The 15,208-nt window shown below is 37.2% G+C and overlaps 1 long non-coding RNA gene across 2 annotated transcripts; it reads right to left on the bottom strand.

Moving 5' to 3' along the window:
• Positions 1–1,204: 1,204 nt before the first annotated feature.
• LOC115741048 lies at positions 1,205–3,167 on the bottom strand. Of its 2 annotated transcripts, none has more exons than XR_004015424.2 (2): positions 2,890–3,167; positions 1,205–1,850 (listed from the first exon to the last, which is right to left on the bottom strand). It is a non-coding gene; the product is annotated as an uncharacterized LOC115741048 (long non-coding RNA). The 2 variants fall into 2 exon arrangements; XR_007198154.1 differs by having other exon boundaries at positions 1,205–1,739.
• Positions 3,168–15,208: the final 12,041 nt, after the last annotated feature.

Below are 15,208 nucleotides of genomic sequence, written 5' to 3'. Positions count from 1 at the left end.
TGAAAGACTATTCTGGCCATTGGCACTTGCTCACTAAAATTGATGATGGACATAATCATGGATGATCACATTACACCCAAAACATAAAATGTCTGGCCATTTCTGTTTCCATCAAATTGACACACAGCAAAATCAAGTTCTCTGTGGTTTCATGTGGAAAAAAGAAGAAAAAAAATGATTCGATGCTCAGTTATGTTCGAAAGTGTCGGAGAAAAAAGCGCCAAGAATATATTAAGCATAAAAAGTTGGAAAACAACTGTAATTTCCCCATGAACTCGTGAAAATTTTCTTATGTAAGGATAAATTGCATAGATCTACGCCTCCAAATGTTAAAAAACAAAAAAACAAAAAACAAAGAGGGCCGTGCAATGGTGTAAATGATTGTGTTTGTAATCTACAATTGACAATAATAACTGAGAAAAGAGTATTTTAGTGTGTATGTTAAGCAACTAAGTAAGAAAATGTTACAAAGTTTTCTCGTACTATACGAGAAAATTTACACATGGTCAATGCTCAAATCCAACAATTTCATATTAAGTGCGCGCACTTAGAAATAGCAAAATTTTCTGAGGCAATCTTCAACATGACCCCAGTAAGTCAATTTTTTAGGCCGATTGATATTAGTGATTGGTTTCACATGTTTTTCTTCATTAGATTATCTTACCCGTTAGAACTAACTATATTTCTCGACCCCAAAAACAAAAAAAACTAACTATATTTGCTAGAAAAATTACAAATTTATTATCTCGAAGAATGAGGAGCTAACCCTTTCTATCTAAAGATGAAATGTCACATGATTCAAACAAAATGTTTTCCTCTAATTGGTGTTGATTAGAAACAACATTGAAGTTATAATCAATCAAGGATGAGAATCGCTCGGATTAGATCAAAAGCAAGGAAGAACAAACCCAATCAATCTTGACGATAGTGGAAGAAAAACCCTCAATCAATCTCTTCAATTAGAACAACATTTTTGCGTCTTTTGTCGCAACGTTTTAGGATTTGCTAATTCAATGTTTGCAATTGAATCAAATTAGTCAGTAATTATCGTACCATTAGAATTGGCATCAATAAACCTATGTACTTCTCTATGGCAAAGCTGTAGATATCAACACATTAATTGTACTATTCTCTTCAAAATGTAAGTAATCGGTTTCTATTGTTCACTTTCCATCAGACAAATGATCATGTATTATTAAGAGAAAATCTTCATGGGTTGTCCTTGAGGCTTTCATTAAGCTACTATTAAGGAGTAAGATCACAAAACTTCATTTGTCTCGAGGTACAAATTTCCTGTCCATGTAGTAGCGCTTAAACAAGTGCTCGAATGTCTAGCCGTAACGTGAATCCACTGATGAAATAACACATCAATGAAGATAAACTGCTAACTTAAGCAATAGCATCATACGAGAGTAATGCAGCTAACATGAGTTCTGAGCTATGTTCAAACAATGAACATTCATGCCCTATCTGGCATGCAATTCTGATTCCATACATCCAGGGAGAGAGATGGCTCTGCACCACTAAACTACACGATACAATCAGCAAGGAAGCAATTTCAAAATGCAAGTACATGAATCTACACTTCTTATGTCATCACAAGATTTTGGATATGATCTTGTCGCTCGCGACTTTGCCGCTTTTACTCTAGCACGGCGTCGCTTGTTTAAGACTGGGAGTTCTAACTTATGAGAGTGCTTCGGTCACAATTGGTCCATCTGGGTTGTGGAAGTATATACCTGCAAAATCCGCAAGATCCTCCTTAACTATGGAAAGGTCAATCCAGCAAATTAAATTCTATGAATGAATCCTTTTTTTTCTTCTGAAGTGTTCATTGTGAAAGTATTTAACTAACTGTAAAGATTGACAGATACAGAAAAGGAGCAAGGGAAGGCTGGGAAAGACATAGACGATATTGATAGTTGGACGAAGAAAGATCTCGAGTATGGGGATGTTAAGGAAAATGTGGTAAGGAACGAAATTGCAATTGTGTGAGAAGCTGTATAGCGAAACAAGCTAACCAGTGGGAAAGGGCTTGTTGGTTATCATCAGAACAAGGAAAGGCACTCATAATAGTAAATAATAGGGCTAAGTTTAATTAATCAATCAACTTTTCGACACGCTAATTCCGTTAGGATAAGAAGATGGAACCTTTTTTAGACCAAGACATATACCAGATGGGTCATTCACAGAACCACAAAGACAAACGATCAACCTATGATAAGCGATTAAGCATAAGCAATGGCAAATTAGCTCAGCTAATTAATTCTATGTTCTTCCCCATTGATTTGTAAATTTTGTAGAGCCATAGGGTAACCAGTCATTTGTAAAGTGAGATCTATTCAGTCTAATTAAAGCGAAACACCCTCTCATTGTTATTTTAGCCATGAATCTATTCTCAGGAAACAAAGTGATCTTTCTATTGGCTAACGTAATATTGACTCCAATGGTATCAATTGATAAAATAATTAACCAAATCTCATCAGTGAAACCCACAACATGAAAACCACTTAATAGGAAATGACCTCAGAAATATTTAGATTTCATAAGACTTGATGAATAAATCCCACAACCTGAGAGAGAGAGAGAGAGAGAGAGATCTATTACATCCCAAAAGCCAAAATGAAAATGAAACAAGAAATTGTAAAGGACTAATGCTAGGTATTTAAAATCGACATACAACGAAACATGTTATAGGAAATGACGTGAGAGACTAATGACAAGCATTTAAACAGGTAAATAATCTGTCATATCACTTGGGATATCAATTCTTGTAAATCAGCCTTAGGATAATTAGCATTTTTGAACCAGAAAAAGAAATATGCATACAAGTAGCTAACAAGACAAAAGTATAAATTATAATACAATATATAACTGTTGCAATTTTACCTCAGGATCAATGGAAATTGCCCTCCTGCAAAGAACCCATCTCAAAATGCATCACCCTGCAAAAACCCAAAAAAGGAACAGGAAAAGGCAAAGCTCCAACACATAAAATAAAGTAAAGAAGAAGGTGAAATGAAATATGATTGAAAGGAGAAGTACAAGAAACTGATGGATCTGATTCTTCTGGGAAATCTACAACCTTGGAGATGGTTTATCAGAAACAGGAAGGCTAGATCTGCCAAAGCTCAACAACACAGAACCAAAAAAAAAAAACAAGAAACAAGAAACAAGAAACAAAAAACAAAAAACAAAAAAGATCTCACTACTCGCTAATAAATTATTTGGGGAGCAAAGAATTCTTGGACACAGTAATTTTTGGATGGAGAAAGTACAGACCTTTTGTCATGTTAAGTACCCAAAAAAAGTACAAGAGCAGGATCTATCAGTCAGTTACACAGGAAAAAAAAAATGAGGAGGGAAAAAACTTGTTATTAAATTTAATTCAACCCTAGCTTCTTCCACTTCCCTGGCGCAAATCATCAGCTGTGTATAAAAGGACAACCATAGAAGATCTGGTAACACCCAGAAAAGAAAACGCTCGTTCACCGAGGTTGTACTTTGACACCTTAAAACAACTATAGCAAACAAGAAAAGATGCAAGTTTTTCTGGGCAGATTGAACACACAACAGGCAGAGAAAATGCATTACAAATTCAGACATGCATAAACAAGAGAAGATCATAGAAAGACGGAGAGAGAGAGAGGGAGGGAGGGAGAGAGAGAGAGAGAGAGAGAGAGAGAGAGAGAGAGAGAGAGAGAGAGAGAAGGGGGTGACAGACAGAGAGTGAGCACACAGAGCTTCGAGCATGAATTGGACATGCAAGAAAGAGTACCATGTGTGCTCACTCTCTTCTGTCACCTCCCTTATTTACCCCAGATCGATCGGGCCCGTTCGCTCCGAATCGAAACCCTAACTATGGCTTGTATCGTCTTCCTCAGATTCCTCACTCCCTCACCCTGTGTTACTGTTCCATTAGAGAGGAACAAGGTGGGTTGTGATGATTCGATGCTGTGGTGGAGAAGCTTGGCGTGGTGCTGTTTATATAGATGGAGAGAGAGGGGTGGGGGTGGGGGGTGGCTCGCGCACAGCATAAATGGGGCTTCTTCTTTTATTGGATGCCCTAATAATTTATTGCTAATCACTTCGCCTAGAGAGGGAGAGATAGAGACCACGTAGGTGAAAAGGATGTTTTCGAACATCTCGTCCATCCAATATAAATATCTAACATAGAAATAGGTAATAGTAACGTGTAAGTGTTTATAGCGATAATTTCAACCTTGTTAATCTTGATTCTCTTGTTCACTCAAAGTTAATCGGAGCGACTTTTTTTGATCTTTGTGGTTACGAAATATCCATAGATCAATGCAACTTGAGCCTAATTCCTCCCGTCTTCTAATGGATCGGGCTGCAAACCTCGAAAATTATTTTATATCGAGCCGAGGCGGACCCTCAAGCCCCTAAATTCCTACCAATTAATTTTTTCTTTTCCTTGTAGGAGGGAAATACTAGAAAGACTTATAGAAGCTTAGCTTCCGGCTTTCCATTAAGCCTTTTAAAGACATACCTAGGTCTATAGTCTGCTTCTCTTGTTCACTTGGAAAGAATTGAGTTCGATCACTGTATTTGCATAGTAGTCAAATTTAAATTTAACACTCGATAAAAGCCCAATACATAATTTTTGTAAAAGTTAGCATTAGGGTTTTGCTAAAAAAGGTGTCCTCGACACTTGTTAAGCAAAGCAATTAAGAAAATTTTGCGGTTTTCCAACGCATTATTGTTAGGCGGAAGCATTCGCACACCCTTTTTGGCTAAATACACCATGTTTTTAAAGACAGTGACCACAACAACTTTTATCCGGAACATTCGGTTAATAATGAGATGAACCTAACTGTTTGGTATCTCTTCATTGCGTAGTCTCTTTTTCCTTTCTTCGTTTCTGTGATTTAGCATTCACCTCTCCACACACAAAGATCAAACAATCCTAACATTTGACGCTATCTCTCCAAAGCATTCGTTGCCGACACTATTGTCGAATCCTCTACTTAAACATGATCCTCTTGTGATCTGTTCACGCGGGTACAGTTTCGCTGAACACGTTCCAAAGTGATAGCAGAAGCTAAACGTAAAGAGGAGCTGATCAAGCTTTAGAGAGCACAAACGGAAAGATGACAACCATGATTTTGGGAAGAGGAAAACCAGAAAAGGAATGAAGAGAGAGCACTGTCAGTCCAACTCAACCTGAGCTACACCATATCCATATATGAACACATTTTTGACTGGATCTTTCAGTCAAGGGCTATTTGCCCATCAAGCGTCTCTAGTGCAGAGCTTGTCGTCAAGCAATCAATCTGGGAAATGAATTGAAGGCTTGTTTTATTTTACTTCCGGTTACCAACGCGTCCGGTGATTCGATGAACATCGGCCCTCCGATCCCCACGCCAGTCTTTCTGCCTTCGTCACGTTCGTCTTTCTCGATTGCATCCATTGCTTTCACTCGTCCATGTGTCTGTCAGAGATAGATGGGTTGGACAGGGACAATGGATTTAGTGATTTTTAGTAAGAAAATAGGGATAACAGCTTTAAAAATGGGATTTTTGCTACATGAAAGTTGGGTTACTTAATTTTCTTTCATTAATTTTGAATTTTCCCTTCACTTTTTGGTGTACCGAGAAATTGAAGATATGGGTTCTTTAGCATTTAAAAGGAGGATACCAAATTTAAAAGCTAACCTCTAGACTGTCACTACAACAAATGGCTTTACAACACTACGATTGCAACTTTAAATATCCCGTCGCTTAAGAGTACTCATGCCAACACAAATAGAATGTGTTGCTAGATAGATAGAATAAGTAAATGTTAAATAATACTTTCATCTAACAACTTAAGTTTTTCAAATAGTTGGCGGTGATCCCATTAAATCTCACATGGTATTAGAATAATAAGTCCAACACCTAATACTAGGCAAATAGACAGGACTAAGCATGAGCGAGTGTGATAGATAGAGGTCACACTAAACTATTATTTCATTTAACAGTTTAAACTTTTAAAACAGCTATCGGTGGTCCACCAAATATCACATTGCCTAAGAGTCAGTCAAAGTAATTTCGATTTCTTTCACTCTCTGTGTGTTGCATTTAATATGAAAGGTTTAGCCATTTAATCATCCTTTAGAAAATGACCCAAAAAAAAATTCGCATAGGGGAGGGCCACTAACGAATATGTAGGTCTATCATCATTCTCTAATAAATTTGGCTTGCGGAGATTCGATCCAAAGAATGGAGTTTTGGGTTAGTTGGTATGGCATAACCATGTAGGGGAGTGCCAATAATGAATATGTAGGTCTACATCATTGTTCTTTAATGAATTTGGCTTGTGGAGATTCAATCCAAAGAATGGAGTTTTGGGTTAGTTGGTATGGCATAACCAATTCGACCACATTCCACCTATGCTAAATTGCAAATCTCGAAGATGCTACAAGAAAAATCTCTTACTCTTCCTTGACAATGTTTGGATTATCGAAGATGTCTTCATATACTGTTTTATTAAGTGTCCATACGGATCTACATCAATCTCGCCCCGTTAATGTGTCTAAATCTCCAAATCCTCTCCCCTCTCTCATCAAAGTTCAATTTTCATTTGTTAGGATGCACGTGTAAGTTGTATTAGAGAAGTTTTATATCGGATAATTAATGTGGTGTGGAGCTTATAACTCATTGGCTTAAGCTTTTGAGTGAAAGTGTGTTCAACTGGACATATTGACGGGTTTGAACTTGGTTTCCCTTTTGGTGATCTCCTCGAGCGAAGGTATCGAACTTCTGCTGCGCGTTCCTAACAAATGATATCAGAGACGATGGTTGATTTGGTGCGGTGATCAACGCGGTTTCCGGGTTGGTAGGCGTTGTGGTGTAGCAACGCGGGCCTAATGAACATTGATGGAGATTCAAGTTGAGATATATTGATACGGAAGGACACTTAAATTAAGGAGGAGCAGACCTAACACTGAATGCACGTGTGAGTTGTGTTGTGTTAGAGAAGTCCAACATCGGATACACATGTGAGTTGTGTTGTGTTAGAGAAGTCTAACATCGGATGCACGTGTGAGTTGTGTTGTGTCGGAGAAGTCCCGCATCAGATAATTGATGTGGTGTGGAGCGATTAATATATCAAAATTGACCCATAACTCATTAACTTAAGCTTTTGAGTGAATGTGAATTCAACTAAATATATTGACGGGCTTGGACTTGGTTTTCCTCTTGACGGGTTGGCTTCCCTCTTGGCGATCTCCCCGAGAAAGCTAAGGTAGATTCAACTGGATATGTTACCGGGTTTGAAATTGGTTTCTCTCTTGGCAATCTCCCCGAGCGAAGGTATCGAACTTCTGCTGCACGCTCCTAAGACCGTTCTCCAATGAAAAGAAGCCATAAACTTGAGATAAAAGATATGTGGACCTCCCTAATCAAGGAAAGAAACCATGAACTTGAGCATATTCCTCATAAGTTGTGCCAATCAAAATCAGGGTGTGTTTTTTTGTTGTGCGTCTCCATGTCTTGGAATATAGCCATCACGACACAAACAAAAGGTAGGCAATGTTTCCTTCTTGCAAAGAGACATGCTCTTTCCTTAATTAATTTATCATATCAACCGCAAAATCAGACTATAAACTAGTTCAGGAAACCCTAATGGCAGGCCCCGCCTTCTTAAAGAAAAGAGATTTGGGGGAAGGTGCTCTTCAGGAATTGGATTGGTTCAGCCAATGAGAGACCAACAGGCCCCCATCAACACATGCTCACGCAAAGATCTAATACGGCGCTAAAGCAACTTAAAGTATATATGCTTTTCTTTTCTTTTTCTTTGCTTTTTTACTGACTTTATATTAGTTTAACACAAATAATGACATGCTGAGAATCATCGACATTTGTCCTGACCAATCCTCGCGAGTGCGTGGTTCGCGGGGACGTCATTGCTTTTACACATTCGCGAGGAAATTTCGATTCTTGCGTAAAGCGACCTCATTAAACATTTTATATTATCTATACTAATTTCCATTTACAAAAGAGAGAAAAAAAGCCCCTCTTTTTTTTTTGAGCAGCCTCGGTACAGAGTTAAGGTCAGAAGAGGCCATGGATTCGATTCCTCGTGCATGGCCTCCTGCTCGTTTACATCAGTTCCCTTTCTTCAACTCGTGCCGTTTCAAGGAAAGGAAAATCAGTTGTTTCAACAACATATATCATCTTGTGATCGGGAATGATTCCCACATGAACTATGTAATGATTTGCCAAATGATCTGAAAACCTATCATTTAAGCTAGATTCAGGTCCAATTAGAAGGATTATGGATGGACATGATAAAAGCCAAACCGAAGTCATCCAATGGAGATCTAGGAAGGTTGGTTCATTAGCCATTAAGCAAAAGGTCGGTCAAAAATGATTGGACGGTGAGGGCTAGGGCTACGTGTACAGTTGCAGAAAATGATGCGACTGCCCATCATTCCATCAGCAATTCACTGTTCCGTCCTCATATGTCCAAAGGGATTCTTGTTCTTTGGGTGTACTTTAAGAATGATGGTATGTGGTGGGTACGGCACAAAATTATAAAAATCTTACCCCTTTTGGGAAGTGGGGTACTGTTGAATGATGATCAAGACTTTCCCTTTTTGGAGTGGGGGATGAATGGAATGCTTTGGCAATTGGCATACAATGTTCCGTTCCATGAGCACAAAAACCTTTTTTCCCCTTTCAACCCTCAACCCAATGCTAAAGGAGCAACTAGAGAGCATCGAGCCCCAACTATGATGAGCATCTTCAATCCTCCCATCTAAAAAGAAAGAAGGAATTTTCATTTAATATGCATCTTGATAATTAACATGTATCATTATTGATTTGTATCTTTGTAAATTTAGTATATAAAATTGAAATCGTACGACGGTAATTGCCATCGCAAACCTCGGGCGCCCTTTTTGAAATCTCGACCTTATATCCGCTATGCCTCCCCAACTAGGGCGGCTCAAGAATTAGGTCATCAGAAGGCTGCGACCTCCGTCATATGGTGCCACACGACCTTTGTGTTGCACAGACACACACATGGTGGCATACACAGACAGAGGGTGTGTGTTTTGATTGCGCGTGCTTTGGATGGCAAGGCAGCAACTCAGATATCACTTCAATGGCAATGGCTCAAGCATTGTGACCGTGGTAATGGGTCGGGCATTGTAAAGACGGCAACTTTGGCAAAGTATATGACACAGATATATGTACTTACAGGTGACACATTATCCAGATGAACATTTTTTTCTCCAAGGAAGTCGCATATCCTATTACAAACATCTTGCTGTACATGTTCAGAACAATCTTCGTGTATATCAAATCAAAGCACTGACTAGAAATTCAAGAGTTGAAAACTTTTATTTCCCTCCTCCTCCCTCCTTTTTCTCTTTCCTGAGAAAACTGTGTAGACTCATGTTGTGATCCTATCTTGATAGGATTGGATGCCACTTTCGGCAAAAGCAAGTGACGCAGATGATGATGCTCGGTGTGTGTACATGTTTCTGGCAGTCCCAAGTGTCGGTCTGGGGGGATTCACAAGCTTGTTGGCTTCCGCCCAACCGTCAGTTCCATCTGTGCGCTTCCAAATTGGATGGATAGTATAAGCTAGATGGTCCCTCCAATAATTTGGCAGGGTGTTGGGAAACTTAATTCTCGTGTGCCTCTTAAGATCTGTCTTTTTCAATTCTTCTGTTTTCAGCAAAAGGACACAAGTAACAAAACTTGTGTATAGCGCCTCACTTTAATGTAAAAGATTTTCGTCAGCTCAGTTAAATGTCAAATCGAAATAAAAAAATGGCAACTTAAGTGTCAAATTGGAGAATTTTCGGCCAAATTAATTATGTGTCATTTATAGTGAAGTTTTTAATCTAACGTGGCATATTTCAAAAAATTCCAGTCCATGCGGACTTCTAAATTTAACAATAAGCTAAAAACTAAATTTTTTAAATGTACAAACTTAATACAAATTTTATTTAAATTATTCTCCACCTTTTTTATTTAACTTATTTTCATATTTAACTTAAATATTACTTTTGAAGTTTTTTTTTATATTTTTAATATTTTTTGAACTTTTAATTTTCTTTGTTGTTGATTGGACCTCCGACGAGCTACGTCGGCTTCAATATTAACAAAAAAAAAAAATGCCATGTCGGGCCCAACAGATCAGAGTTGGTATTTAAGTTATCGTTTTTAAAAAAAATTGACACTTAAGTGATTTAGAAAAAAAATTTGCACTAAAATGAGCATCGTACGTAAGTTCTAGCACTTCTGCTATCCTTTTTTCGCTCTTTCTCTCTTCATTTTTTGCAATTCTTTTAGCTTCTCTTATGATGTCGAATGTCCCAGTCTCCGAGAACATTGATAGAGCCCTGTATCAACACTATAGCCGCATAATCAACAGGACAACAGTCCTTTGAATCCGACCCTGAAACAAATTTGCATCTGGCTAGGGTTTTTTTTTTTTTTTTTGGTCTGGTTTTGTCGTCTGTGTTGTTATAAACGGGTCGGATCCACCATTAACCGTCGGTTTGTTTCCTGATAAGCTGCATGTTCGATCCAACTGTAATGTCTGAGAAGCTCAGACTCCCCGTATCCGAACTCTTTCCCTTCTTCGTTGAGCAGAAGGTGAAAAGGATCATAGGGGAAAACCAACTGCTAACGATACTGTCCAGACACATGATGATATAACTCCCCTCTTGTTCATGAGAACCGAGATCACGGAGAGGACCATCCTAAACGGCATCGGTTGTTGTTCCTATGATCGTGCCTTGAGGCTTTGATTTTCGCGCAGAAAAAAAAAAAAAACTACAAACCTTACACGCATGAACTCAAGTTTGTCTACTTCACTGCTTAATGATTCTTGAATCTCTAATCCACTTAGGTTACATAGAACAGACTGATGACTGCTTTCTCAAATTCCACATTTTCCGGTAAATCGGCCGAATTAGGAAAACTCACGGAATGTTGTGGGTGCGACTTCTCTTATGGGCACTCGTTAAACCTTATTAGAGATACTTTGAAAAAAAAAAATGAAATTTACTATCTGAAGCAAGCGACCTCAATAGAATGCGTAATTCTCTGGAGAATTCAGTATGGGGAGCAGTAACCCAAAAAGGAAGAAGGTTCGTAATTCTTTCATTTTCCTTTGGAAAAAAACGATTCTTTCCTAAAGATGGGGCTTTCGTAAAGATTCCTAAAACTACTAAATGGGCACAGCTCCACAATCTTATGAGCTTTTATGATGGGGGTTTGTTTTGGGACCATCCTTCTTTCCTTGAGCTGTGCCCTCGTTCAATTTGTTTATATTAACCTTTGAAAATCTCCATAATTGAGGATGGTCCCTCCCCACCTCCTTCGTATCCCTCTCTGAGAAAACAGATATCTCTGGTCACCTGTATTTTATGGGGAAAAGGGGGAAATTCATCTGCATAAGCTCATGGCCACTTGTAAGCAACTTATGACAGAAGAGAGAGAGAGAGAGAGAGAGAGAGAGAATGGAATAGTTTTAATGAGGCCAAGAGGGCCACGATGGCCCCGTTAGTGACGCATTGAATGAGATGATAGAGGCCTGATATGCCAATTCAAAGCAAAACCCAATTGAATTTGAATGATTTGTATCAGAATCCCCTTCTGCTCTCTTTTGACCTTTTGCAATAAATGCAGATCACGCGTGCTCCTGGAGGTGCAGAGAGAGAGAGAGAGAGCGAGAGAGGGAGAGAGAGATCTTTTCATTATGTCCAAGTTGTGTGATCCATAATTGACTGAGATTAGTGGGCATGCAGATATATATTCTCGTAGCTTTCTCCTTATTTTGTTTTCTTTTTCGTTTCTAAAGTATGATCCCCCATCCTTCATGTTTGATACGAGTCTAGACTCTCGAGCAACCGTATCAAATTGCTACAACATGGTCGAAGAAACCGTTGAGAAATATAACGGTCGAATGAGAAGAAATAGAATCAGATTTTGAGATGTGAATTCACTTTCTTCAAAGAATTTTTTGCCACACAACTTGGCCGATGTTTACCAGTAAAGTTCTCCAGGATACAACAAAGTCTTAGAATGAGAATATCATATAGCAATTATATTATTGAATAGAATCGTTGAATAAATAATAGCGAAACCTTTGTGAACAAACATGTTATTCAGAAAAGAATACAAAAAAAATGTAAATTCAGACGCAACTCTTCATGTCTAAAAAATTGCTACTTATGACACAACTCTTCATGTTCAAAACTTGTCATGTGCAAAAAATTGCAACCTCTAAAATGTTGCCGGAGCGCCTAATAACTGTTAGGAAAAATAAAATTTAAAAATTTAAAAAATAATTATAACTACTTCATGAAGAGATCGCATAAAATACGTCTAATAATTGTGCACCCGCACGCAAATATAATAGGGTTCGGCCCACTTTTCCCATTGTCTTCAATTGAAAGACTTGAAAAGCATTTCACTAATATTGGTCAACACAGTCCCATCTTTCTTATGTGAGATAAGAAATAAGGCACCATTTTGTTTGTTTTACAAATAAACCCCCGACAGAAATGTCATGTATGGCAGAACAAAGGACCTGTGTCCATCCATTGTAGGCTATATAAAGACAAGAAATTAAATGGAGTTTGTGTGTGTATAAATATTTGATGTGATGGCTATATGATTTTGTGCAATAGGCGGAAGCTCTACGGTTTTTAGAGCCGAAAAGAAAAAATTAAAAACAAGACTCGGTATATTTCGCGAAAAGTGAATGGTCTAGAAAATTTGTATCACTTGAAACGATTTATTAATGAAAAAATTATTATCGACAACAATTCATATCTAAATATTTATGATGATGAAAATATTTTTGATTTACTCATTTTTGTAAACGATAAAAGTGATTATTTTTAGAAAAATATTTTTCAAATCATCCATTTCCTGTTAAACAAACTAACTTCTATATTTTCAAAAATTGTCAATTCTACCATGTCTATGTCAATTCTAAGCCACCACTAGCCTACTACACACACAAATTTTTGTAAAAATATATTTGAAGAGGCTCATTTTTCTTACATTCTCTTATCCCACATTGCTTAGAAAGCTGTCTATGGCTCACTTTGTTGTTCGATTCGCTTCACAAGTTTGGCAAAAGATGTAGATGCATCTCATGGGCTTTGGGAAATATTTTGAACAAAATCGTCTTCAGTGTAAATTCACTTTACACTCGCCAAATATCTAATATGCCCTATTTAATACATATAAAAATGTTAAGTGGTATTCGTCGTCGACTAATTCGTCTTTATAATTTGACTCGATTGCTTTCTCAACATACTTTAAGCAATCATGTTGTATCCCCTAAAAAGAAGTCATTTCAATTGTTACATTACAAAGTAGATTTATGTTTATGATATACATATGCAACAACATATATTCTCCATAATAAAGCCATGTTTAATAATACTCACAATCCATAGAGTTTTAGTCTATTCTTGATTCTTCCAAATAATTGTGTTGCACATAATAAAGTCAATTTTTCTAGTGTACTACTTGTAGAGTCGAATTTATTCAACCTTATAAGTATTCTTCGATAGTAAATGTCATACATATCTAAGTTAAATTCAATGAAAAAACTTGTGAAAGGAATAATGGATATTTCAACAAATACTCCGGATAATTTTGTATTCCCACAATGCTATGCATTAAAGAAGGAAAATGAACCAAGAAAGAAACTAAATTAACTTGTATCCTTAATTTAACAAAAAAGAAAATTTGAATAATTAATGTACTCGCATTAAATCATTGTAATTTTTTTTTTGTTGAAAGAAAATTGTATTCATTACTCAGAAGGATACATGAGAAGTATATAGACTTCATAGCAAACTAAATCGAAGCATGTCGCGACCTAAAATTTAGGCTAAAGGATTATCGGGTTAGTTAAATTTACTAATCTAATTCGGACCCTCCCAAGTCCTACCGAATTGCAACTTAGGTTTATCCATGAAAAAAAATATTCAATTGGAACCGCCACTAATCATTTATAGAAGGTTGATTAGAAACCTTAACAAAATAGTGGGAGAACTATTTTATTTTTGCAAACCAGAGAAAATGAGTCCGGGGACTTGGTTACACTAATTGGACAAATTAGCGCCCTTTCGGCACCAATTTCATGAAAAATCCTTTCCGATTGATCGATGTGATTTTGATGATTAATTTGAAAAAAATGTGATATGGAACACTATGATAAAATGATTTGATTTTTTTGTTGTGTTTTTCGGCAAAACAAAAGCAATCAAAAGTTTGAACAAAAATAAACAAAAATGCCCATAATATACCTTTTAGTTTTCGATTTTTTTCGAAAATCCTCATTCCCAAAGATCTAGGGAAGAGCAAAATTTTATCCGCCACATCCTCGAGAATTCGAGCCGGTATGTGGATATGTGTATAGAAAAACAATGTCCCTTTCGCTAAAGGGCAGAACACGAATTTCTATACTAAATCACCATCTCATTCCATAAGATCATGGACAAGCATGTGATTTAATTTTTCGACGGGACACGGTACATAGGGGAGCATATATTATGGGCATGTTTGTTTATAAATGTGCAAACTTTGTCACAATCAAAACAAACAAGCAAAACAAAAATAAAATAAAGATGAGTCAATTGAACTTTGAAATTTCGAAAATCCAAGAGGGGTGGCTGAAAATCCGAGATTGGGGATCCACCTTTCCTCATCCAAAATTTGATTTCAATTTTTTGAGAAAATTATCCTTGAGAATTTGCAAAGTATTTCAGATAATTCTCAAAATTTTGGATAATCATCCAATTCGAATCGGATATTATCCGTAAATCAAATATTATCGAGAAATCCACAAGTTAAGTCCATTCAACCAGATAAAGTAATCCAACCAATTCGGTGATCATGAGATAGCAGTTCAAATCAAAGAATATCTAAGATAAAATCGGACCTTATCCAACTTAGCCAATCACAAAGATTAGATAAAATCCAGTTTAGCAATCTATATTCATAACATGAGATGGTCATCAGATAGGCATGGCCACAGGCCGTGAACCGGCGGTTCCGGTTCGTAGCCATGATGGAACCGGAACCGCCGGTTCCGGGCCGGTTCAAGGCCCGGTTAAGGTTCCGAATTTAAAATTTAATTTTTGAGGAAAAGATATCATTCCAGTTAAATTTCATCAACTTGTCGGGAGCATCACAAACTCGACCAATTTCATGGACAAATT

Source organism: Rhodamnia argentea, chromosome 4, assembly GCF_020921035.1.
Source record: "Rhodamnia argentea isolate NSW1041297 chromosome 4, ASM2092103v1, whole genome shotgun sequence".
NCBI classification, from domain to species: Eukaryota; Viridiplantae; Streptophyta; class Magnoliopsida; order Myrtales; family Myrtaceae; genus Rhodamnia; species Rhodamnia argentea.
This window is presented reverse-complemented; position numbering and strand designations above follow the sequence as displayed.